The sequence below is a fragment of the Poeciliopsis prolifica genome, unplaced genomic scaffold (assembly GCF_027474105.1).
Source record: "Poeciliopsis prolifica strain line A6 unplaced genomic scaffold, Auburn_PproV2 SCAFFOLD035, whole genome shotgun sequence".
Taxonomy (NCBI): Eukaryota; Metazoa; Chordata; class Actinopteri; order Cyprinodontiformes; family Poeciliidae; genus Poeciliopsis; species Poeciliopsis prolifica.
This window is the reverse complement of record NW_026562410.1, coordinates 4,897,632-4,924,697: the sequence shown is the minus strand read 5'-3', so window position 1 is coordinate 4,924,697 and position 27,066 is coordinate 4,897,632. Positions and strand designations below refer to the sequence as shown.

At 42.1% G+C, this 27,066-nt stretch overlaps 1 protein-coding gene across 2 annotated transcripts in view; it reads right to left on the bottom strand.

Annotated features, from left to right (window-relative positions):
- Positions 1-22,781, bottom strand: part of lhfpl2a (LHFPL tetraspan subfamily member 2a) — a 40,963-nt gene extending 18,182 nt beyond the window's left edge. Inside the window, exons 1-2 of one of the 2 annotated variants that reach the window (XM_055052472.1) lie at positions 22,514-22,781; positions 5,300-5,387 (exon numbers count right to left, since the gene is read on the bottom strand). The gene's annotated coding sequence lies outside the window, so the exon portion shown is untranslated. The remainder of the gene's footprint in view (positions 1-5,299; positions 5,388-22,513) is intronic. The other variant, XM_055052474.1, reaches the window with a different exon arrangement.
- Positions 22,782-27,066: the final 4,285 nt, after the last annotated feature.

The window sequence follows — 27,066 nt, the reverse complement described above, 5'->3', positions numbered from 1 at the left end:
TAGGAAGAGATTCCAGTCTGTAGAAGAAACCCCAGCAGTCTTACCAAGAGGGAACGAATTCAAACGAATGGCACTCTTTACATGATGAAAATGATTGTTATGGTATTGCTAATGTAAATTTAGTTGTTTTTTTTCTTTTTGGATACCCAATCCCAAATTTATGCGCAAATCAGAAGAAAAAAAAACACTTTAGAAAGAACAAAAATTGAAACCAGCGTAACCGAAAGCTGTGTTGTGGCCCGTGTCGAAACAATATTTCCGGACATTCCTCAGATATCTCAATGAGGATTTTATCGCCACGTGTTTTCAATCGGAGATGCGTCTGCCTGCGTTGCATCACTCCGCGGCCCAGCCACCCCGAGGACACCGAGAAACGGAGCGGCAAGAAGGATTTATGGAACCATATGGATCGATTCAGTCATGAACTCCTCAGAGAGATTACAGAGTTTCCATTTTATTTTGAGAAGGGAAATCGGACGACAATTGCTTTACAAATTCCTGAAACAGCAAAGCAACCGCGACAAAGGGACCGTGGGCCATCCTGCCGGGGCTTAATTTAAAGTGAATGTCCTCGCTGTGAATCCTTTCAGCGCTGCTTGGCAATTTCCCCGCCTTCAGTTACAGACACGCAGCGACAAATCCAGTCCTCGGCGCAACACGTCTGCGGTGTCACGGAGGTCCGAGTTGAGTCTGAATCGCGCAGGGGGAAGCTGCTGCAGCACATCTGGCCCCGTCAAGAACCCATCAGCCGCCACACGGAGACAGATGTTTGACATACACACACAGACGGAGAGAAGAAGAAGAAAAATCTAACTGAACCTGCAGATCAAGCCGAGCTGGATGTTCCTTTTAATCATTGTTGTTACAGGAAAAGAAGTGATTCAGAATGCACATGTTTTTCGTATAGTAATATAAAGCCATATTTATATAAGGGCTGCGCACAGACAGAGCAGAACTTCACAGATGTAAATATAATTGAAAGCCACTCGCCAGAATTTTCTGTCAAATCAATTAAGCTCACGCATAAAGTGTGGCAAACTACACACTTAATGTGTAGTTTTCCACCTAGCGAACCACATATAAAGGTCAGGTGGGTTTTTATATATATATATTTATGGATTTATAATTATTCTGTCTAATGAAAATATGCCCCACCACAATCACGCTTCCATGTGTCACTGGTGACATCACAAAAGGCAACTGATAAGTCAATTTGTGTTTCTCGTGTTTCCCGTTTACGTCTATCTGAACGTAATCGAACGTCCGCAACATTTCTTCACGTGTGATTTTAGTTGCGTTTCTCGTTCAAGCCGCTCGGTTTGGGTATTTGCAGTCGATGAGGTCAACCAAGAACGTTGCCTCTGGATTTGGACACATCCAGTTTAGAACTAGCATTAGCATCTTTTTGCGCCTCTGTCGTCTATTGAATTCAAAAGGGTTTTTTTTTTTTTTTTGGTTGAAATAGTGAAGAGGAAATCTGTACTTCATTACTCAGCTGTCTTGTTGTAATTTTCACATCAGAGGGTGACAACCTGAGCAAAAACGGTTTTACAAAAGAAAATCCTCCAACTCAACCTGGGTAAATGTGAAAAACATAGTACAATAGTAATAATAAGACTTGTTTTCAAAGCAGTTACTGCATATTTATTTCAAACAGAGCTCTTCACGCTACACTCTCCTGTCGATAGAAGGTAAAGTCCAACGTATCTTAGCGTGGGAGTGCTATCTGCACACCGTGTTTAATTTATGAACTAACAACGGAACACGGCTGGATCATAAACGTGCAGATGTGTCAAAGGTGAGAAAATCCCTGCAGGACAGGAGCGTGGGAAAGAAAGAGAGCAGTGTTGAACAGACCCACGGTGTAGCTTTCCGCGCCTTTAGGGAGTACACCTGCCAGAGGTGTGGGGCGTACCCGTCCAACACAGAGGAGCGAGAAAGGAAAAACACCTCTGACTGTGAGGGATAGTTGGAGGACGTGTAGAGAAAACAATCTTAAGTATCCCACAAGTCTTGTTTTACAGTGCATAGTTACACGGTACATAATAAAAACTGCACACATGGATCTAAGTGGGGGGGGGGACATGAATATTTCTCTTTTATCTTTTAGTATATGGTTACTGTCTCCCCTGAACACATCTGTTGCTGCAGTCCGACCGACTGTATGTCAGAGCGGTTGAGAAAGGGAGCAGGAGTCGTTCTCCTCAGGGATGCGGAGGAGGTGGGGGAGGAAAGACGGGGAACCTTCAAATGAGCCTCTGAGGGAGGAAGGTCAACAATGCCTCATCTCCTCACACTGACCGAAAACACGCGCAGTCCAACGATCCCGCGCAGGAAGGAGGCACAAAACAAAAGACCATCTGACTTTTTTTTTTTTCCCCTCCGGCCTCAAAGTGGGTGGTCAGCCAATTCCGCCACAGACGGAGAAAGGTCCCGGAGACTTCTTGCCCGGGGATCGTTCTGCTGTTTGCCTCTCCCCACTCTGACACCATCTGTATGGCATCAGGGAACAGCTACATATCAACTTGTGATGTGCGAGCTGAGCGTTAAGGAGGTGGAGCAGCAGCAGCAGCAGCAACACAGACATCCATCACAGAGATAGGAAGAGAGCGAGGGAGATAACGATGGGACACAAAGCTAGATGGCAAAAAGGAAAAACATAACTCCTTGAAATACCTACCAACACATCTTGACGTTCTCTTGATTGGGTTCAAACAATACTTTAGGTAACGCCTCATCAGCAAAACACATCTACAGTGGGGGTTTGGGACCAAAATACACAACAGCCACCCAAAATACGCTTATAGTTGCCTATTTTAAAAGCTTAAAAACCAGATATACCTTCATAGGTTATGCATTGATATGTACAGTGGAAACCGTCTTAGCATTACCACTGAAGCTAACATCTACAGCCTTTCTTATGTCTACTCCTGGCGTAAAAACCAATGCTATAAAATGTCACTGTGTGTCTGGAAAACACATAAAACTGCCCCTTTAAGAAATTCTTGACACATCTTTGCTCTGACCCCAAACACTCCCTGATGTCAAGGAGTCAAAGTATTGGAGGCCCTCAGGTCTATCACTGTTTCCATTATACTGGGCTGTGACCAGTCCTGCCTGTGCCTTGCTTACTGCCCTCAGGGGGCCACAAACAACAAAAAGAGTCCTTCCACTTTAAATCCTATTTTTCAGGGCCAAATTTGAAAGGGGGAAAAAAAAAATCACTCCACTAAGCTGGACTGACTCAGCGTTTGGCCCTTTACGTGCTGTTTTCCCTTTGTTTTCTGCTCAGGGGAGAGCGAAGTTTAATCCTAACTTCCCCGTAGTTCTGACCTTCCTGCTCCCAGCGGAGTTTCCCACAACAGCACAAAACAAGCTAAACTCCCCCGCAAACGCAGATCTCTGAGCCTCCTTCATCCGAACGCTCCTGGGGAGTGAGAGGGGGTCACTCTAGGCTCAACCTGGTCCTCTGCTTCAAATCAAAAAGTAAGCACTGCTGAAAAGCATTGGCAACACTTTCGCTCTCTCTCTCTCTTTCTGATGTTATCCCTGCTCCCAGCAAAGAAACTCTAGAGCAAGAAGACGTTGGGAGACGAGGTATGAGGACAAATAAGGAGATGGGGATGTGAGCAGAGGAGAAGTGTGTTGCTATTGTTAGGCTGGTTTTGGGGGAGTAAAGTGAGACAATGGCTTGCGGACAAAGACGCGAGTGTTGAAGTGTCGAATTAGTCAAGCTCTTTTTTACGAAAACCTGACAGAAACTTGTCCAGATTGGATGATACCGCAAAATGAGTCTGAAGAGAGCTGATAAGATTTGATGAATACATGAACTAAGGTATCACCTGGGTGACATATAGTGGCAGAAATAAGATGAAGAAGAAAACCAGAACACTGGACGAGATAACAGGAAGGGAGCTGCTGACACGACGTTTCCCTACTCTGAGGCCACAGCTACAAACTAGTAGCTTGTTTGTTATGTTAGCCGGGGGGTTTCCAATTCAATGGCCTTCACAGGTGGCCCTGCTCATTATTTCCAGCTCCATTGTTTTCACTCTATATTTCAAAAACACTCCCCACTACTTCCTTAATCGCCAGATAAATGCACACGATTGATTTGAAGCCTTAGCGAGGAGTGCAGGAGTCCCAGTCGAGTCGCATTACATGGGTCATTAGATTTGCTTTGCAAGGCGGTGTAAAATATTAGGTTTCACGAGAAACGAGGAATAAACAAACAGACTGAAAACAAACTTCAGACAGTCTGGATTTGAAACGCATCAAATTCAGAGTTTTGATGTTTGAACAATAATTTCCATCCCTTTTGCAGAGCATTAGAATCGGCTAAAAAACACAAAAAAACATCAATGATGCCATCGTCACCATGCTCAGCAATAGGTAGGGTGTTGTTGATTTTCTAAGCTAATGCGGTTCTTTTTCTATCATAATCCTTGCCACTGTGACCAAATACAGTGTCCCTCCCGCCTGTTTGCGGTTCAGTATTTGCAGAATTTGCTGAGGAACACAAACCCGGGTCATTCGCAAACGTTTTCATGGAGCATATTGAAAGTATTCCAATGAAATGCACCTTGGGAAACCTTCATGGCTAGGTGCAATCCCACTTGCTAAGACGCTATGACAAAATGCCTTTAGTACAATAACAATGTCTTCGTTGACAGTCTGAGTTTGGACTGATTGTAAGTGACAGACCTTGTGGGCAGACGGATGTCGGCCAACATGTGCTGGAACCATTGAGGCCATGGGAACAGATGGTATTTCCACTTGGAAGAAGTGTCAGGAACCCCAATATTATCATCACAAGAATAGCAGGAAGCTGTGTTTGCCTTTGTATCGTCTTTCTCCAAAGGAAAAGCTTTACTCTGGACTCACAGGCCAGTTTGTTCATGTGACAAGTCATTGAAAAACATGCCATGATACCATCGTCATCCTACCACTTCCTGTTATCTTGTTCATTGTATCCAGCGGTAGTAACATCCAGTTGATGATGTGAAAAAGTGTCTCTGTTGCAGTTTTTCAAAAACTTTTAATTAAAAAACATCTTCTTTTTTTTTGTTACAAAATTGGCATGTCTCTATGAAACAAATTTCATTTTGGTCATTCCAATTTACAGAAGTATACGGTCAATGAAAATGCAGCTTGTGAGTTTTTCAAAAAGTTGACTCCTTCCCCAAAACGTAAGGGTTCTAAAATCCTCAGTGTAAAACTGTGCTTTGGCAACAACCGATGAATTTATTTTCAGATTTTTACAAATTCTTAACAGAGAATTAGAGGGCGAAACACCAACCTTTTGTGTGGAATCTGATAGTGAAAGCAGGCAAATCTCTGCAGCTAAAGCCAGATGATGTAAGTCTCGTCTCTTGATGCTGCACAACCTGAAGAGAGAAAAGAGCTCTGAGTCCAAACGACAAAACCATACCATCTCCAGAGGCCAACAGTTTAGTCATCGCTGGCGCTCCAGCAGTAACAAGCATCCTTTTCTCATTGCTCACTGCTATTTTCCAACTAAACATGTCACAGGGAAGAAGCTGCACCTGGAGAAACTTAAACAGTTTCGCATGTCCGTTAAAAACACGAGCAGACGCTGATAATGTGGAGCGCAACGTAAAAGTTTGCGTTGGATCTGTGAGGAAGCGAGGTGTGAAGTTGCAGCTTTAGATTCATGGAGCAAAAACTTTAAATCTACTAGCTTAAATCGTAGTTTTAGCTTCATTGCGAACGCATGCGTTGTTTTTGTCCTAAAAACAGACTAGTCGAAACTGTACCGAGACTACAGGGCGGCGTCCAACAGGGCGGCGTCCAACAGAAGTAGGCCTGTGGTCACATTTAATTTACAAAATGCTGAGACGGCCCCTTCGGAACAGTTTAAATCAGTTTCCATCAATATTGTTAAACCAATAAAACAAAGTGATTGAATGTAGTTTGAAAGGTCTGCCCCACAGGGATGATGAACCAATGGAAGGTTGTAGCCCGACTCTGTCTTTCCCTTATTCAGTTATGAGTAAGTTTCAGCTTTATGCTTCACAAATTTACTGTTTGGATTCAGTTATCGCAGGTCAAATCGTTTCCAGCCACAGCAGGCATCTGCTTTTAAAGAAACAGTCGGTTCCACTTTGCAACACGTGGTATCAAAAGTTAGCAGCTCACAACGTGAGCTGGATGAGGCCAAAATAAAACATGTTGTTGAAGTTATATGGATTTGGTGTCCAAAGACATAATTCCAAATAAATCTAAAGCTGCTGTGACTCATCGGTACCAAAATGATCCTGAGGAGCCCGCAGTGCTGCTCTGACCCAGTTAGGCTAGCATCTTAACATTAGCTCACCATGTTTTGAGTCAGCGCGGTGAATTTTAGTTGCTTTTTTTTGTTTTTTTTTTCTGAATACTTTTTATTCTATTGATATGTTGAAACAGATTCTAATAGCTGCAAATAAAGCAAACTCCTGAAAGTTGTGTTAGCCTCTCACGCAAAAGGCTAGGTCAGCAAACTGTTGTGGAGAATTCAACAGCTTAAAACATGAGCTTGGTGATAAAAGCAAACAAAACCGAAAGTAAACAGCATATTGCAGTTTTTTAATGTGTTTAGAAATGTATCTGTTATTAAATTGTACATCAGGACCCAGCAGGTCTGCTCATACTGCCAGTAAATATTAACTCGGCTAACATCTCTGTATTGTATCACCGTACTTTGAGCTAGCTAATAGAAATGTGTTTTTTTTTTTTTGTTGTTGTTTATATTTTGATTTAATGGATTTTGTTTGACTGGAATATTCAAAATGATGTAAAAGTCATAAAATTAGAGTGAAAGTCTGAACATTATTACAAAACAGTGCATGTTGGATGGAGGGAAATTGCTGTGTGCTAGCTTAAATATACAATGTATTTTTACACGGGTTCTACAGAAAGGAACTGTATCTGTGTTATTGTGACTTTGAAACCAGTGAAATTTATAAAAAATCGTCACAGCTTACAAACTCACTGTCGCATATCCACTGCTTTGCAACATGTTGGATGCCAAGGTAGCAGCTTGTTGTGGAAGATTGAGCAACCTTTGGCATGAACTGACAGAGAAACTAAACCCAAACCAGAAGTGAACATTACGGTTCTGGGATTCTCATAAATGGTAAGCCTGTTGTGTGTCACCTGGATGTTCGTAGCTTATCATAGTGTTGCCAAACAAAATATAATTTCCAAGATTTTAAAAAAGGCGAACAAAGTTGAAAGAACCCAACAAGCACCAAGTAATAACAAAGTGTTTGTCTTAATCGATCCGACAGCTAGTGAATGTTACAAAAGAAAAGTGGGGTTTACAGAAAGCCACAAACATGTTTCTGTTGTCACCAGAAGATTCAAGTTACTTTCCCTGCTGCACACAAATGTGAAGCTGCAGTTAATTAACTAATGGCCGATTGCTTTCCTCCCATTCTGCGAGACTTTCTGAAGTCTCCTAAAGCATATCGTCCGCCAAGAACAAGCACTTAGCCGAGTTAACCCTCAGGTGAAAGAGGTCACTTGAGTTTGTTGACAAATCAACAAATGAACATTACTGAAGAACGTCTCAAGGGAATAACTCAATATCAACACTTGGTTGAAAGAAATGTTCAATCAGTCATTGATTCCTACAGCAAAAAACAGAAAAAAAAACACAACCCCATTGTTTAAGCTCAACAGTGTGAAACATATTCGTTTATCCAGCCATTTAGGATATCTCGCTAATCTGTCCTTGGCTTCTGCTTACATCATCTGCAAAAAGGTATGCATGCGAACTCGCCATAACTCAGCAGCAGTGAGACATGGGGAAACAACTTATTCCCAAGAGCCATGCACACGGTTTGGCAGAGCCAAAACAGCAGCTGCTAAATGATCAGGACAACACGGCAGAGGGGAAGTGTTTTTTTCAATTATTCATGAATCCGCTAACACGCTCAAGAGGTTAAAGAAGAGACTTTGACTGCCGCTGCTATGTAAATCTAAATATTTTTCTACTGAATATACACAAAAAAGTGGTGCCGAATGACTTGGCTTAATTTATTTCTGAAATGTGGACCCAATATTGTATCCACTCACGCATTTACTAGATATTGTACAACCAATTTTAAGTTTAATAGATTGGACAAAACTGGAAAAATTTCAAACTACAAGTCCATTAACAAGTAATTTATTTGTGATGTCATAGCAGAGGTGATATTAGGAGGTAAAAACAATATTTTCTGTCCAACTCAAGCCTCATGTCATTTGTTCCAAATCTAGTTTAAACTCTAATAATGGAATTAAAGACACTTTTATCAGATGCATGCCAGTTTATTTGCTTATAAACTGCACTGCCTTGTTGTTTTCAGTATTACTAATATCTGCACTGTGTTCATATATTTGTTGAATTATAAAGTAGAAATGATCCCTTAAACGCTTTTAAGCAGAAGAAATAAGAAGAAAAGGGTCTTTATCCAGACATACTGTTAGAATAATTAAACGAAGCCGGTCGCTAGAATTAACAAACATAATATGACCAAAATCTATCCAATCACCAATACAAAAAAGGCCCATACAGTGGAAAAACCAACACCGTTTTACCACAAAAATCTTGAATAATACACTATTTTTACAACAGCTTCTGTCAGAGAACTGTGACATTAACTAGGCCAATAAACCGGTGCCAGCAGGGGCTCTAAATCGCCAGTCACGCAATTATAAAACCAACACTGATAGCGCGCTGGCTGTGATTTGGTTCATTAGTTGGCCATTTTCTGTCATTAAGGAGGCAGGCAGAAAGAAAGCACGTTCTACTGATCGGATCCAACAAAAGGACACTGCTGCAAAGTCTGAATGAAAAATAAGATAATTGCAGACTATTTTCTCCCTCTCGCCATGTGCTGTGAGCATACTTTTGACCTCAAGGGAACCTCGGCCGCGTAAATCTTTGTTGGTTATATTCCCAATTGCCACAGCTGAGAGGATTTTTTTCCGAGTGTTACAATTCGACTACTATTTTTTCTTTCTCAAGTGATGCCAGAAAATGCCCCAATGTGCATAAAACCCAGCAATGCCTCTCGGTCAGAGCTGTTGGATACCAGGCGGTGGAGTTCAGCTGCCGAGCCACTTCCACAGCTGGAGATAGACTCTTATGTGGGAACTGGAGGTATGTTCTCCTCAGCCAGGCTCACCACAAAAGGGTCTTTCTTATAGTGGTTAAGGGCTTTTGGAAACCGGGAATTGACTGGAAGGGGTTGCCTTCTTTCAGTGAAGTAGTTTTACGGAGCACATTTAATAACAGAGTTACTCCGTTAGCACAATTTGAAAGATTAGCAATCGCCGTTGGGTTCGCCATACGGTAAAAGTCATAGGATGATGACATTTTTGAGTTCCAGGTTACGGTGGAGTACAAGTAAGCCATCAACACTGCATCTATGTTTGAACCTCTTATTTTGAAAAGGGAAAGGAAGTAAATACCAAGTTCCTTTGTTGTGTTGACAGACTCGGAGTCTTCGAAAGACGACGTGTTTCAATCTGTACCTGTGGTAAAAAAAACTAAACATATCCCATTGGTTTCTTAGAACTCCATCAATAACATAGCCGGCTAATGGATAAAGTTGGCATCTTTTTCAGTTCTGTCACTGCTTACTCAAAACGGTACGTCACAGGTTTTAAAAAAGTCTGAAATACACTTGATGAACTCTTAATACTGGTCAAAAATACTAAAACCAATCAAATCTGGACTGACAATTACTCTACATTTCCACAGTTTCTCTTATCACTGTTGGACAAAAAGTGTCAGAACTAAAATTCAATGGAAACAACTTCTAAAGTTGGAGGTTCTTCAAGTTCAATAATCAATATGTCATCGACACCAATGTTCCAGGAACGAGCCTTTATTCTGATTTCCACTGGTGCATGGCAGCCTTGTTTCTGTCATTCTGCAAAAAGGGCCGTTGTGGCTACAGTGTAGCAGGTTACAACCATCAGCATCTGAATGTGAGCATGAATAGTTGGATGATATGTAAAGATCTTTGGGGTCCTCTGGACCGGACGAAGCCCCGTACAACTGTAGGCTGTTCACCAAGCGGTGGCGTCATTCCCAAATACGACTTCTCTGACTTCTCTTTAAAGTCAGACGACATGTTTCAATAATATGCCGGACAAAAAAATTCTGTTTGTTTTCAGAATTTATTATGAGTCGTTCAAGAATTATCTTCTACATTTAGCATTGAGCTACCAGGCTGAAGGTTGAATCTGCGCCTCACTGGCCGCGTTTGCATTCACCATATAATTCTGCAAACTGGAATTACAAAAATACATTTGTTAAAAGGAAACGAGGCACTTTCAATAAAAAGATTTTTATGCCAGAAAAAAACTGTGGTGGAAACACTTTTTTCGCATCAACAAGCGGATGTTACTAACCGGGGAGAAGACGGCAGGAAGTGGCAGGATGATGATTTGAAATGACTTATCAGATGAACTTTAACTGCACCAAACCAGTACATTTAATGTACTTAGTGGAAACGCACCAATTGCGAAATTGTGTTTCTTCTTTTTCTGACAACAGCGGAATATCGACACAAAAGTTTTGCGCACATTTGCAATGGAAAAATAAAGCAAACGTCGAATCCCAAACATTAAACTGTTCAAATGTTTCCGTAAACAAACAAGATGGAGCCAAATGTGGACACTCTCCAATTGAAGTCATGGGTTACCGCCGTGTCTGGCAAGGTTGAAAAGAAAACACGACAAGCTGTTCTTTATTTGTTGATCCCATCCTCCGCTGGCCCGTTTGGGTCTGTGGGTTTGTAATCAGAGGCATGTGAGTCTGAGCACGGAGCATTCTCATTAAAATACTTCATCCCTCAGGTCAGAGTCCGCCGCACACGCAGGTGTCAGGAAGCGGCCGCATCGCTTCTCCCAGGACCGTTGGCGACGTTAAGGGCGAGCAATTAAGACAAATTGCCAGACGAGCCGGCGAGTGATTGGTTATTGAGCGCCGACGATCAGGCTTGTGTGTGAACCTGATAGTTTGGGGTTTTTCATTACAGTTTAGTTTTATTTTGTCTGTCTAATTCAGTTAGTTTTTGTTAGCTTCCAGAGGGGGTTTGCTAATCTTTAGTCATCATTAGGTAAATATTGTTTGGCTTTAATTTAGTTTTCATTAGATGCAGTAGTAGTTTTAGTTTTTTTCGTACTTTAATCTTTGTTTGCGGAATTCAAAAAGGTCAAAGTATTACAGTGTACCACTAACCCTACCCTAAGAATACCATTTTCAAAATATGCATTCAATTATTTAATGTCAGTTCAAAAAGGCTAGTGGATAAATTCATAAACACAAAACCAAAGGACACCGAATCTATAATTGCAGTGTATTTTAGTTAGTTTTAGAAGCACATAAAGTAGTTCCATTTAGTTAGTTATACCTATTTCTGTCAATAGTGGCAGAAATAAGAATGACCATTGTTATTTCTGTCGGTTAATGAAAATGTTTTCTCAATTTTATAGTTTTATTGTTTCATTTGTTTCAGTGCACTAGTACAACATTGAACAGTTAAATCTGGGCTTTAGTTACTGTCCAAAGGACGACATCTGCTCTTACACAAAACACAACAGATGTTTGTCTGATTTGTGTTACATAAGAGCTCCCATCATAAGACTGATGTGGGTCCGCGCAAAGCTCTACCAAACTGACCGGCTCTGGCCCGATTATTATTGGCATGTTCACATTTTCTTGTAATCATAAATTTTGGCGCTGCATCAACATCAGAAACTGGGTTCCTGGCAACAAAGACACAACCGATAGGTTTGAACACCATTCAGTTCAAAACAGCAGTCCTCATCTGATTGTTGTGTAAAAAAAAAAAAAAAAACGGCCTGGAATGTCCAAGCAGTAAAGGTAAAGCATAAAAAGGATATATAAAAATCAGTTGCTGTCGAGGGTAATAAGTTTTGCCTGGTTCTGCTCAGCTGAGCAGCTGGGTTGCATTATTTTAGGAGCCAACTCTAAGAAAGAGGGGCTTTGAAATCTCTGCCAGTAGCGCTTCAAAGAGAAAAAGGAAAAACTGTTGAGTTTCTGGTGCCACGGGCGGCTTCCGCTTCGGAGTCCGGGGGGCAAAGCTCTGCCCCGGTGACGGCGACGGCGAGGCAGAAACAAAGCCGGTTTGTGTTCACACCAGGTCTTCAACGGCGCGCTCGCATTCTGCGGACTGTTTTCTGAGCCCTGACACCCAACTGTGAAGGCTGAACCCAGACGGCGAAGTGGGATATAGTCTGACGGCTCTCAGATCTGTCGGCTAAGACCTTTGCAAACTTTGTAGCTGATTTAAGCAAAGATATCCGACTTCTTTCGTGGAATTATCCAGTTTGCTCAGCCAAGTCTTCCTGCATTTACCCGCAAACATCTTTGAAAAGTCGACCTGCAGTCTTTATGCATTGATTCTGTCAGCACAGCAATCGACTCAACAGCTATTTCCTTCTTTCCTTCAAAATAAACTTCCCAAGTAGAGATGCAGCAAAGAATCTGTCTTAAAGCCAAGATCTTTAAGTTTCCTTCAGACCAACAGGACAGAAGCCAAATTATTAGTCGAACTTCAAAGTCCTTTGAATATCGAGATGATATGGAAATATTCCAAGCAGATTTGTAAAAAGAGAAAAACGGATGCAACGTCAGAGGAACTGGGATTTTTCCAGGATTCAGATAAAAGCAAACAAAATCTCTGTCTACATATTTACAAGAAGTTTTCAAATCATTACTGAGAAAGTGAAGCGATGCAAGTTGAATGAGTGTGTTTTTTTGTGTATTTAAAATGCGTAGCAATCTTTTGAGATAAATAGCTCATTTTCTTTTCACGTGAGAAGAGGGCAGACATGTTTCTTTTTCTCTTTTTAGTACATGAACTATTCATATTTATTATTGACCGGATTAAATAGAAAAATCTAATGAAATTAAATGAAAATTAAAATATGACCATAGACGCTACTTAGCTTCGTAAAATCAATCGATGAACACCTCTAATTTTTGTTCAAAAGCACAATTAGTGTTGGACTGCGTTCACTCAACTGGCCTCTAATTCCTACCTTCAACAAATTACACGTAACACCATCGCACCAGCTGAAGTGTTACAACATCTCTGGGCCTGTAAACCAAAAATACAGGGTGTGTTTTACTCCCTGAGGCGCACAATGATTACACACTTTGCGCTAATGCAACAATTAACCAAACTATCCAATTTCCGTGCATGTCTGCATGTGTGTGTGTGTGTGTGTGTGTGTGTGTGTGTGTGTGTGTGCATGTGCGCCGATGACGAGCCTGCAAGCATGTAAGTGTGTCGGGCCTGTAAACCACACGGAGCGATGACATCACCTCATGGTCCCCAGATTAGCCTATTAGCTCAACGGGAAGCACAGCAGACAGCAGACAGCTGAGCCAGGCTGGTGTGCGTTTGTCACTTGGAGCAGAAGCGATTCCCTCCAACAGGCTGTGCGTGTGTTTAGATGCGGTGAGGTCGCCGCTGGGGTCAGTCTCTCTCTCTCTGTATAGCATAAGACAGGTGTAATGAGCGACCTCTTAATGTGAACCGGAGGGGAAACTCTCCAGATTGGACGCCAGACATGATGACGGACATCGCAAGCACCAGGGTTCATACGCGCGCATGGAGACGCGCATGAAATTATTCCTCACCCACGCATGGATGTGTACGTGTGCGTGTGAGTGTGAGGTCGGGCTCGTGTTCACTGGATTGTGTTATGTCTGAAAGACAAAGCCTCTTCGTCTTTTCCTACTCCTCTCCTTCTATCAACCATCCGGAGTCCGACTGTCCAGCGAGCTTAAAACCCGTTTTAATGTGGCCAACCAGAGGAGAGGTTACGCGTTTCCACATCGGGGTCGAACGCTTCCCGACCCTGGCCCGGCAAGAATAAACGTAACGCTGAGCGCAGTTAAGATGATGGATAAAACTGCACCAGTCACAGGTCCAGGGTAACGCGCGAAAACTTCATTTGTTCATTTGTGTTGAGGCGCTGTTTATAGTCGTCCGAATAACTCAGGAAGTGCTTTTATTTTGAAGAACAATGAATGTTTTTGCGTCGAAGTAGGTCACGCCAGATAATATCACGTTTGAGTCGACTGAACAAACTGCATTGTGCTTTAGATGATGTTCAGTCATTTCTCTTTTTCCTCTCTGATTCAGGTAATTTTCAAGGAGAGACGCAAAAATCTGCCAAATATTCATTTGAAACATTTGAGAGAAAATATGAAACATGTCCCCACCTATAAGTCACAAACTGAAAGAAAAGGGTGCCGCTGTTAAATGGGAGCGAATGTTGAATTTCTGAATTGGCATGAGGAAGTGCTTTTACTTTGAAGATCCAAAAGCTAATTTGTAATGATGATATCCTGACAGGGATAAGCGAGGTTAACTTTATTTTACTGTGAAATGATCAAAAGTCCATTAACATTTTCATAACACATATTCATGTGGTCATTATTGAAATGCTACAGCTAGCAAGAAAAGATTATTATGAACCTTTATTAGTCCATCTTATTACACAGGGTGAATATAATTAAAGACATAGAAGTCTTAAATTTGAGTGTAAGTTGGTTCAAGATAAAGCCACATATAAAGTCTTTTTTGCAACTTAATTGTAACATCGGTATAAGTTTAATCCTTGAGCTCTAAACTTAGCCTCAGCTTCACTTCCTGGGTCTTCGAGGTGTGAGTGCAAGCTAAGATTGAACTTTTACTAACCAGGATTAGCCTGCAAACAACGGCGAAATAAAACGTTCAAGTTTTTCTCTGAAGCCGTCTTAGTGAGAACTATGTTTCCAACGCGCGATGAAAGAGAAGTGGGCAGATGGACGGCTGAATGGATTAATGGATGGAGGCCAAATGGAGGTCTATTTAAAAAAAGCCACCAATCAAGAGTGAGCGGTCTGCGGGGCAGGCGGCCATGTTGGCAGGGGGACGCGCTCGAATGGGACAAGGCTGCATTTCTCTCATTGTGTCGTGTTTCCACGTTGTCTGCCGAACTGGATTTTAAACACATGTGCTCTAGCTGGCTATTTTTAATTTCCAATTTTTAACATTCATTCTAATGCTACTTGAAAATTTGGCGGTGACAGTAGATCTTTTGGAAAACGGCATTGACGTCTTCAACTTGACCAAAATAGTCACCTTCACCTGCTGTTAGCAACCGTTAGCAAGACTGAAGCTCTCAGGGAATATAAAGGAAGACGTTAGAAAGGAAGTGATAAAGGATTTAACGAAAGCTTTACTCAGGCTTTTTATGACACTCTGTCTTTGGTTTAGTTAGATTTATAACATTGTTATAATCTTTCCAAATGGTATTACTGGGGGTAAATGACAATAGCTACGCTCTTTTTATCATTATTGTGATCACAAATGTTCTACAAGAAGCAAAACACAAACACACACAAACGGAGATGAGCTTAGTGAGATAGCTTATTAAACGGATCAATTTATGCAACTACAGTTACCATCCAAGTGATCGCTGTTAAATGAAAATCCTGTTGTTTCAACCACATGCTCAATGCATAAAAAGATGAGTTTTTATTGTATTTTTTTCAAATAGGAGGCGCCTAGTCATTTTCTGAAAGTGTACTCAGCATACTAAGCAGGATTAGGCTGAACCAGTGCCCTGTTTTACAGCCTGACTCACCTCTATTAAACCGAGAACTGCTGAGCCAATAAATTGCTAGAGAGCATGTTAATAACCTTTGGCTACCAGATGTAAAAAATAAATAATGAAAGGTCTGCCTCTCCAAATGACAGATATTGTTTTCGTGGCGCAGCCAACGTTGAACGACGCTTCGGCACCGACGGCGCGGACAGCGCCGCGCCGGGACCCGACTGTAGGAGAGCGAGCGAAAACGAAAGGAATGTCGACCGAGCCGCCTGGGAGCCAAGAGAGGGATCCGTTTGAGAAAGCCTCACGATAAAATAGGCAGCTGGACTGCAACGTCGTGATCCAAAAATTCCAACATATTTAGACGTGATTTGAAGAAAGCAAAAATACCCAGCTGTTGCTCCTTTTTTTAAAAAAATATGTTTTTGTTTTGTTTTTCCATACTGCAGAATTTAGACAAAACACTGATCGGTTCTGACTTGTCTGTATGTCTTTGAATTTAGAGCACTTTTTGTGAAACAGGCCAAAGTTTTCCAGTCAAAAAGATTGGAGGGCCAAAATAAGTCTATATTTTTACCTACTCAACAATAAACTGAACATGCAATCCTTCAGCCGAACGAATAAACTGGTCAGGTTTGTTGCTGGAAAAGGATGTGGGAATCATTCGAAACTTTAAAATAGTGTTCTGCAGGTTTGGCATATTACAAATGATTTTTTGATAATTTTCTGGGTATCAATTGGAAAAATACATACATATAACACCATTTAATCAATTTGGGTGAATAAAATCAGAATCTTTGAAATCACTTGCTGTGTTTAGCCAAATTTATTCAATGAATTCAAATCAGGTTTGGGTATAAAAAGCGAATTCTTGGTCTTGCAGCAAATATTTTACTTGCTTGTGACATTTAAAAATAGAGAAAGTCTCCGCAAACATCAAATACCTGAACTTTCTAAATTGCCGTGTTTTCATTGAGTGAGTTCAGTTTCCAAATGTCAAATTCCAAAATCATACGGTCAATGGAAACCAATTTTTAAATCAGCGTCTAATTTATTTTCAAAGTGTCAAATTGTGCAGCCACATGGTTGTTCCGGTGGAGGGAAACATCCCCCTCCTGGTTGAGAAAATGCCGAGTTGTTTGTTTAACTCTGAGCAGCTTGGCGTTGAGAACGTTCTCGATGGCCAGATATACCCTCACAACCAGAATCTGTTGTTGCTGAATCCCTTCCACCAAAAAAGACAGCTGGCCATTGCAGTACTCGTTTGGACGAGCTGGACGTTCATCATCTCCTGGTGGTCGTTCTTGCGGCGGCCGGTGAACCCGGAGCCGGCCGTGAAGCGAGTCATGACTGCTCTCATCCGTCACAGGGACACAATGCCCGGCTCGGTGCTATCTCGTTCCCACAGCCGTTTCCATGACCCGAGCCAAAGCGCACATATGGGGCCTTATCGCACATCGCAAACACAGGCTGCCTATTGTGGGCCGGTGGAACCCGTCCATCATTAGCATACAGCTGTGACTCCAGTGACTCCAGGTCTGGCCTGATCAATATTCAAACGTGTCTGTCGCCGTGCTTGCCAGCAAAAACCAAAACAGAAAAGAGAACTGGAGACGTGAGCTCAAACAAACATGTTCTGCTCAACGAGTCTGCAGTCGCTCAGGGAGCAGACAGAACGCTGAGGGGACGGAGGGGAGCGTGCAGCTGCAAAACCGACCGTCTGTCTGCCGTTCTTTCCCCAGAGACTGACCCCCGGGTCTCTACAAATGAACAAAAGCAAAAATCCCACCGCAGGTTTTCTCTCCTCATTTCACCCCACAGGAGGGACCTAAAGCCCCTCCCTAGCTTTCTCCCCTTCACGAGTCATTCATTACTTTGCGCTGCTTTCTCTTCAGACAAGTTTCGGGCGAGGCTTTGTTGTCGCTAAAGACCCCACCATGCTGGTTTCCCTGTAAACAGAGCTCTGCTTTGCCGCTGGAGGCAGATGTGTATCCCGCCGCCCTCCCCCGCCGAGGGGAGACTCATCTCCACAAACCGCAGGGAGTACAGAGGACATGGAAAGTCCAAGGAGAGGGGAAAAAAAAAGAAAAGAAATGGCTGGGGGTAGTAAAGAATAGCAGAGGGAAGGGTGATTAGCTCCAGTGCCGCCTAATCTAATCAGCGCGCATGACTGGCTTGGAGCGCTGCATTTGAGCGCGGGGACGCATGCAGAGAGCAATAAAGTTCTGTCAGGTTTCAGAGGGCTGGCAGGGCTGGGCTGAGCGTCTCGGTGCGTGGAAAGAAACACGAGGGCACGAGGAGAGGTCACTGCGTGAAAGGATAAGTCAGGTTGATTTCGTTGTGACAAATCCCCCCACTCCGTTAATATACCCATTGTGTCGTGTTAATTTTGCACTCGACTCCAATTTAATTGACAGCGGGTGGCTCAAAGTAACATATATAAGGGTGAGGTCTTGACCTCCACGGCGTTCCCCACAACAGCATTGTTCCTACGCTGGCTAGTTTATATGGAGCCATCGCACACGGACGCAGTGATCCGATTGTGTGCGGAAGTTGTGATTTAGATAGTTGAAATCCCGACTTGGGACGTCAGAAGTCGCCAACCAACCCTCACCTCAAAATCCAATATGGCCGCCACCAGGTCATATTTTGGTTTGCCGGACGATAAATGGTCCCAGAAGACGTTGCACTAATATTCTTCTTTCGAGACCATTTTCAACTGATGTAATGGTATATCAGTTTTTTTGATTCTCAAAAGATCAATAAACTTTAAATTCTAATGAGCATTTAACCCTGAAACTGGAAGACATTTAAAAATTAAGTAAACAAATAAGCAAAACAATAGAAACGGCAAATGAAACTATTTATAAAGTCAGAATTGTCCTTTTAAAGGTTGAGGCCAAAGCACCAAAGCAATCAATCACAAGCGTTTCTATTCCTGTGTGAGGCTACTAGCTGTAGCTATTAGCTTGTTTGACGACGGCTGTTTGACGGGATGCTATGACCGTAGAAGATAGTTTCAAACCGCTCTGCGTCAGATCGTTTGGCAAAGTCGCGTTTAAGTTTAGCCGAGCAGAAACTGTGACGGTTTAAAAGGACGAGAACCAAACAGCTAAATGATGTGTCTCAGATGTCTGAGGTCAAGTGTCCTTTCTATGAAGTTATTCAATTAAGAAAAACAACTAGGTCAATGGAAAAACTCTTCATAGACCCTTTAAGAGGTAAAAAAAAAAACTGAAAAAATTGACGTAATGTGACCCAACTCTGGATTAGTAAGAGTTCTCTTCTTCGCATTACGTCACTTTTACGGCCAAATAAACAATCCTACGGGTAACATAAAAACTTTGTTTTGAAGGTTCCATGAGAAAAGAAAAAGGAAGCTAGCCTCTCTTGCTAATTGTTTTATTGACACAAAAAGCACTTCCAAAGGGTGAGCTAATGACCTGGAGAAGTGCTTACAATAAAATCAGATATGAAAAAGAAAGAGCTAACTCTGAGCAGAAGTCTCGTTCTCAGCACTTTGAAGGAGACTTGCTGCAGATGAACGTTATCAGGTCCACTTCAGTGGAAAGATATCCACTGTGGGGCTTTTGCTTAAAAAAAACAACAAAAACTCTATTCCAGATGTTTAACTCTGGTTGACTGGAGTCGTTTAGGTTAACCTTTCTGGCAGGGGAGCAGACATTCAATTAGTGGATTTCACACTTTGGTCATGGAGACACTGTGGTCTCGGTTTTGGTTTCAATCAGCCGCCGGTTGGGTCCCAGGTCTAATTTCCGTCTGTGAACCCGCCCGACAAAACTTGCTCTCGTGCATGGATAAGTGCGCAGGTATTCGGGAGTCGAAGGAGTGCTTGATATTTGGCTGAAATCATTCGCTAAAAATAGCCTCCCATCCCGGAATCGTGTACTGACCAGCCCCATAAAGCGTAACCAAGATCCTGGACTCGTGACAAAAGCTTTCCCTTAAAACTCGAAGAGGCACAAAGAAGCAGATGATGCGGTTTGTTTGAATAGGATCGCAGTTAAAAATCTGTTTGTTTCATGTTTTTTTTTTTTTTTTTTTTTTTTGCAAAGTGCAGTCAAAGCAACGCTGGCTGCATCATCTGCACCGAGGAGGTTGGTAATCCCTTTTCCCTGCTTTGAAGAAGGAGAAGAAGAAGAAGAAGATAGAATTGACTTTTTCCGACGCATCTGCAGTTCCAGGCTGCTGCTGGAGAGACAGAAATGTGCGTCTCTGTGCTTTTCTTGTGGAGGAGAGCGGCACTCGGCAGAGCCGCAGCGAAGAAACGCTTTGGGGTTTTTAACGGGCCAAACACGGAGCCTTGAGGAACCACGTGAAAGGAGGAGAAGATCAAATGGATCTGCACGTCTAGGCTGCTGCTTCAAAGACAGAAAAGTGTGTATTTACCCTTTTTTTTCTGTGGGGTGAAGTGAAGGAAAGTTTGGGAACTTTTAATTGGCCAAACACAGAGCCTTGAGGAGCAACAGGCCATCTCAGATTTCTCCCAGCTGCTAACCGTGTTATCATTAGCCCAGATTTTAATCAGCGCTCCTCTGCTTTCCTTTCTTTGCTTTCTTAAGCAAAGAAATCACAAATAGGTCGCAGCTAATTACCGTTACAAGGGCGAAACCACATTTTCACTGCTGCAGTGCTACAATTTCACAGCAGTAAACGTGACAACAGGGCAATTAACCGCCATTCAAAAACAAGGAGGGACAATAGCGAAGAGACAAGACAAAAGTCCAGCAATTAGCTGCAGTGTCGATGCACACCTTTCTCTTCCACACACAAACACTGGTTCACAGACGTCAACGATGAAACTCAACGCCACAAGCAGACAAAGATCTGGGTCGCACCTTGTCAGGAGCGCAGACTTTCTCCTGAAGCCAGCAACCTTAAACTGTCCATGTGCCTTCTGACACATGCAGGTGTTTGAGGGTGATGATGCGTTCCCTGGAGGGGATCACTTCAAATTATTTTTTTTAAAGTGTCATAGATGAAGCAGTAGCTGGTAAATTAGTAGCTTTCCGTTGCCTTATTAGGGGTTTTGTCTAATGAGGCAACCTGAGACAGTACAAAAAGCCATTTTCAAACGAGGATTTTCATTTAGCGGGGGAAGAGCGTCATTGTGTGAAAAAAAATAGAAACGGCCCCGTAAACTTAATAACTAGTTGTGCTGTACGCTCAGCATCAAAGGTCATGCCACTGCATCTCAATTAGATTTATCTCCAGACCTCAACTTGGCCACTCCACTTTCCTTTTTCTTTTCTTTTTGCTATTTAGATGTGGTGTTCTTTGGATCATTGTCCTGCTTCACAACCCAAGTTTTCCTCTGCTCAAGGTCAGACACCTCACATTTTCCTTTGGAGCGTCCCGGTAGAGAGCCGGACTTGCGGTTCTATCAGCTTCTGCAAGTTGATCGCAACCCCAGTCAGTCACCGTGTCCCGATTGTTGACATGATGTTTGCTTCCTGTCGGATGTAATCCAGTTTTATCAACAAAAAAAAGTCTTGGAGACCGTGATCCGGTTTGGGAGACGTGAGATGAGAGCTTTGTGGTCAGCGGCGGTTTTCACCTTGCGACTCTTGAGTGGGTGACACTTTTGTTGTTGTTGAATTGTGACCAGGAGCAGCTGATTAGCATCTCAAAAGCTCCCATGATACCTAAACCACAACCCCGAATTCCAGAGGCTTTGAGAGAAAAGGTTCCCGGACTGAGAGCAGGACCAATGAGCGGAGAGAGAAGGAGGAAGTTCCAATCGAACAAAGGGTCACAACCCAACTTTTCAACGCCTCTCTGTCTGGATTTCTGACCGTACGGCCAGACAGAGATTAGCAGTGCTAACAGGACGTATTACCGCGGGATATTGCCTCTGCTCCCTGGATATTGAGCTATTAGCATGTCGTAGCAGGCAGGAGATTGTCATGCAGAGACAATCTTCAGTCAGAAGCTCCCTCAGGTTCATAGCAAGATTTGCTGCTACAGGAGCCCAGTACTGCCGGTATCAACACCATAGACAGCAACTCTTTGACCGGATTTGAGTTACGGCAACATTTCATTTCCCATTGGGATAAATCAGGTATTCTTGAAATGAATCGACTGACCTTAACTGAGAGAAGGGAGGTCCAGTTTCTCTAAGGTCTGGCATTAATCAGGTCTGGGTGTGTCGACTTAAATTGAAGCACAAAAATTGTTTCAGCCTAGTAAATGAAATAATCAGTCGAACGTTGCATCTTGAAAACACTCAGCATGTCTTTGTACAGTATAAAAATAAGCTTGATATCTGAGGTATTTAATGTGACACAACAAAAAAAAAGACTAAATCTGAAGACTTTTTGGTAACAATGTTATTTGATTGTGTTGCAATGAATTCAATTGATTTAAGTTGACTTTGAACTAAATCATATATAATATACACATATAGACTTGATATATTTTCCCAAAAAAACTTAAGTTTTTGCATTTAAAATACATATTTGTTTAGTTTTTTTTTTTTCCTTTAGTTCAAAGGGTGTATATATATGCATGCTTACATCTACGTGTTTTACATTCGTGAAAACAAATACAACGATTCCCCACTTATGATGACAGGGAATCGTTTCCAGTCGTCCCGATTCGTATCGGTCCCGTTAAAACCCCGACGCGGTTCTGACGGATCGGTTGAGTTCAGCCTCCGCATTGTTTGGCATCGCATCAGTTCGCTCGGCTTTCCTGCCACGCGTTTCCCTTCAAAAAGCCACGCAGTGGACACACTGAGACCAGAAGAAGAAAAAAAAGACCACATCTACGCCAATTGAAAAAGAAAAAAAAAGAAAAACAGTAAAGGTCTATATTGTCGCCACGGACGGAAAGTTAAAGTTCAGACGCGCGTACTTACGTGGAGCGGTGAGGAGTGAGACGCCCTCTGATCCCCACGGAGCCTCGCAGTTCTCCTCCACTTTCTCTGTCTGAATTAAAAGTGTCGGTGTTTGTTTGTTTGTTTGTTTGTTTTTGGTTGGTTAAGGTTATGGCGTGACTTTTTCTCGTCGTCAGGCCGTCTTCATCCTCCTCCTCCTCCACGTTTTGTCCGCGGCTCGCGGAAGAATGAATGGCTCCGTCCGCCTCCCGGGTCCGTCCTGCCAGACTGACTGACTGGGATGGGAGTGACTGACTGGGCGGCCCGGTAGAACCCTGCCTCCCTCCCCACCACCCCCCTTCCGCATCTCTCGTCAATAGACGATCTGTGTAACGTCGCTGCGAGGCGCCGGGCTCTGATTGGAGCAGAAGAAAGTGTTTGTGTTGAACAGGGTTTAGTTCAGTCGCTTCTGAAGATGGGTGAACAAAAGAAGAACGAAGAGCTGCTAAAAGGCAGAGTTGAATTTTTACAGTGTTCCGCTTTAGTGGTTTTATTAGGGAGGGTCGTTACTTTGTATTGAGGGTCCAAGGTAAGGTTTGGCCCGCGGGCCGTTTGTGGCCCTGGAAATGATTTTGTTTGGCCCCTGACCACAAGTCGGGATTGTTTTTGTTTTTTTTAAACAAAAAAAGTCAACAAAATAAGAAACTATATATATATATATATATATATATATATATATATATATATATATATATATATATATATATATATATATATATATATATTTATATATATATTTTTTTTTTTTTTTTTTTTTTTTTTTTTGCTGTTTTGGTTCTCTAACAATACACAGATTTTATAAAAGCTTTCCTTATTATCGAGCAAGTAAAACTGATAATTAAAAAACTAAACACAAGAAACAGCCCAATACATTCATTTTTGCACTTTTTTATTTCTTTATGTAACGGGTATTAAGATGAAATTCTTGCTAAAATATGTTTTGTAATTACCATGTGATGAATGGTTTTTGGCGCCCCCTACTGGTTGCCTATAAATACAAAGCTAAACCGTAAATTCCACGCAGTCTGTTGAGCACTCTACTGTGGTAAGTCACCAAATCCAGTTCTTTTCTGAATAGTCATAGTAGGTGTGCTCAAAGACTGACGTGGAGTTTCATTGCAGTATGCGGAGAGCTGATGGACCAGTAATGGAGCTCACTGTACTAATTTGTGTTGACCATTTATTACAGGTAATTATATTATATTATTTATTAGTAAAGTATTTTGTCAGTTATGTTTGTCAGTTTTTCTTCAGTTGAGTTGTCGGTTTGTCTGTTGTATTGTCGGTTTGCTGTATTTACCAGCTTGTCAGTTTGTTTGTTCCCTGTTTCAGTTAGAAGTTACTGTTAATTAGTTTATTAGTTAAATTTGATTGTTGTCTGTCTATTTTTTTTCTTTATTTATAGGAAATAGACCAGATTGTGTTAAATTAATTTTAAAGAAGTATTAATAATCAAATATCACTATACGATCATTTGTTAGAAAAATATGTTGTTAAGCCAGATTGTAATGATTGTTTGTGACGCAGTCTGTTGAGCGCTCTACTGTGGTAAGTCACCAAATCCAGTTCTTTTCTGAATAGTCATAGTAGGTGTGCTCAAAGACTGACGTGGAGTTTCATTGCAGTATGCGGAGAGCTGATGGACCAGTAGTGGAGCTCACTGTACTAATTTGTGTTGACCATTTATTACAGTTATTACAGAAAATTCAACCAACTGGCCTCCTCTGTGTGTATGACGGGACGGGCATAAAAGGGAAGCTGTTACATTTATCTTTTTTGGTTACATTTTAGCATTAGATGCCCCGCCGTGGTAAAAGATGACCAATGTAAAGGCTGCTGTAGCCACTTTTAAGCATTTTTCATTAAGACATTAGTTTCTCTTTCATGAAAGATTTAATGAATTGGAGAACATCAGCAGAGTTTGCACCAGAATGCTCAGATGACAGCTTGTTATAGTTTGTTAAAGGGCTTCATTTGAGCCCACAATGACTGTCTTTAGTGTAAGTTTGTAGAGTTAGCGAGGGGCAAACAAACTGTGAGACTCCTACGTGCACTTTGGATTTAAACATGTCAACTCAGAGTTTACCTTTAAGTGTAATTTCATAACCGAGTCCATATAGTTGACATCACTTATTTTTCTGAAGTGATCTCAACTCACTTTGCTGGGTTTTTTCTTTGTGTTTTTTTTTTTTTTACGCATTTGTGCAAAAAAGGCGACTCATCACCAGATTTAGTTACAGATTTAGAAACAAGAAAGCCTTCCTGCTTCCCTATTGGGAAGCTGACAGCTGAGGAAGAAGCCAGCTGCGTTGGTGCACATTGTTCACACGCTGAAGGTTCCTCAAATTGACGTCCAACACGTCTGCCAAGCTTTGCTCCGTTTCCTTGAGTGTTAATCGGCTCCACTGTCCTCCATCCTCTCCTTTGGCCGAATTCAGCAGAATTATGTGTCGAAAAAATTGGAGGTCGGCGCCGGCTTTTGTACTTCCGCTTGCAGTGAGCGGACTATTTTGAGAGTGTTGAGACTAGGAGGGGAGCAACTGGTGCCAGGCCTCCCAGTGCCCTCTTATTCCTGCTTGTCGGTCAGTGGGGTTTGAATGCTGTGTAAACACAAGGGAAGTCTCATGACTCGATCGGGGAGTTTCTGCATAAACAAGTGTCGGCATTGTCAGGGACAACAGCCTTGATGTTATCAGAGGTTCCCGGGATCATTGTTGCTCCGGCTGACCTTCGGCTTGACAGTCGGAGCCAAATAACAGCGCTCTGCAGTGAAAGTTCCTTCGGCTCACACCGATCTGAGTGGACTTTGACTCTCTGGGCTGCGGTGACTTACCCAGAATGCCGAGGAAAATAGCTCTAGATTTTCCCTAAAGCTCCAGTATGTAACTTTTGTTTTAGAAAAAAATAATAATTTGTTTTACATACTTGTTGAAACTGTCACCATGTTGTAACAATATAGTACGAGACAATGTGTGGAAAAACACTTTTTTAGCTTGTCTGCCTTCTCCCATTGCTAAGTAGAAACAACCAATCAGGGTCCGGAGGCGGGCCTTAGCACAGTCAATCGTGCTGTGTGTGTGCTGCTAAATTTGGTTAGTTTTGACCAAATTTTTTCTTTAGCAAATTGCCTTTTTATTAAGTCTATATACTCCTGTTGATTATTGAAATAATTACTTATTTCAATAATAGATTGATTAATCCCGTTTAATCGTGATTAATCGTCTCTGTCCTACTTTAGTTTCTTGATACTGACCCTACTAATTTTCATATCTCCAAAACTCCCAACAGCACATGTGAAACAGGCTAAGTTCTGGACTTTGACTAGGACAGTGCAACTCATTTTATTTTATTTTATTTTATGTCGATAAAGAAAGACAAAAACCTCAAAAGCTTCGTCAAAAGAAAGTCCCTTCTTTTGAAACGAGAGCGATAGTTTAGAAAAACTATGTTTTTAAAAAAAACATTTCTGATTAAAAACCATATGTCATAATATGTTTCTCTCACCAACCTAGCCTATACAGAGGGTCTGGACTGTTAACTATTGAGAAACAATTGCTTGTTTTTACTGCATTTTACTCAATTCCTGTAAAAATAGCTGCTATTACAGAAGCTACCAGCAGGGTGCGCTCGCTGATCAGAACTTGCACAAAAAGAGACAGAATAAGTCTTGAAATAAACAGCTGAAGCTAGCATAAGAGCACTTTTGGATGTTTCTTGGCAGAATAAGAACATGACGTCTGGCCGTGACGCAAGTATGCTGGAGGGTCTTAGCGCTGTCAATCACTCTTGTGTTCACCCCTCCTCTTGCTCGTTCTTTGCTAAGCTAAAGCCAAACAGTTAGCATAGCGAACGTTGATGGAGGATGAACTGTTTTCCTGCAAGTTGTTTTTCCACCTTAACCAAACTGTGCAGCATACAAGAGAGTGATTGACAGCGCTGAGACCCTCCTCCTGGCTCTGATTGGTTGTTTTGACCAGGAGTGGTACATTTTTGCAGACTGTACTTGTACCACTTGTAGAAGGTAGAGGAGATTGGTTCCCTCCCTCCCCCAGACAAACCGTCTCCTACCATATTATTACAACATGGTAATAGTTTTAATAGACTTGGAAGAAAAAATGTTTGTAAAAGTTACACACTGGCAGCAAAAACGGGTTAATCGATCACATGAAATTTACCCTTATGTCTGCATTAGGTGTGTTTCCCAATGACCTCCTGACCTTTTGAGCCAGCTTTAGAGGCACCGAAACACAGCGCTGACTCAGCCTGAGAGTCGCCGGGCCGCACCAAGTGTGAAAGCAGCTCAGAAGAGTAAAGAGTTGGGCTGCGACACTCCGTCATAATGATACGGGTAGGAACGGCGTAACTCGGCAAGGAGTGGATGGGAGTATGAGAAGCGCAAAAAAAAAAAAAAAAAAGCGGTCTGTAGACGAGCTGAGAAAGTGTCAGGCTCTGGTTTTTACATGGACGGCAACGGCTAATTAAATGACATATTTTCCCCCGTCCTGAAATTCAGTTTTGATTGTAGAGTAAACTAA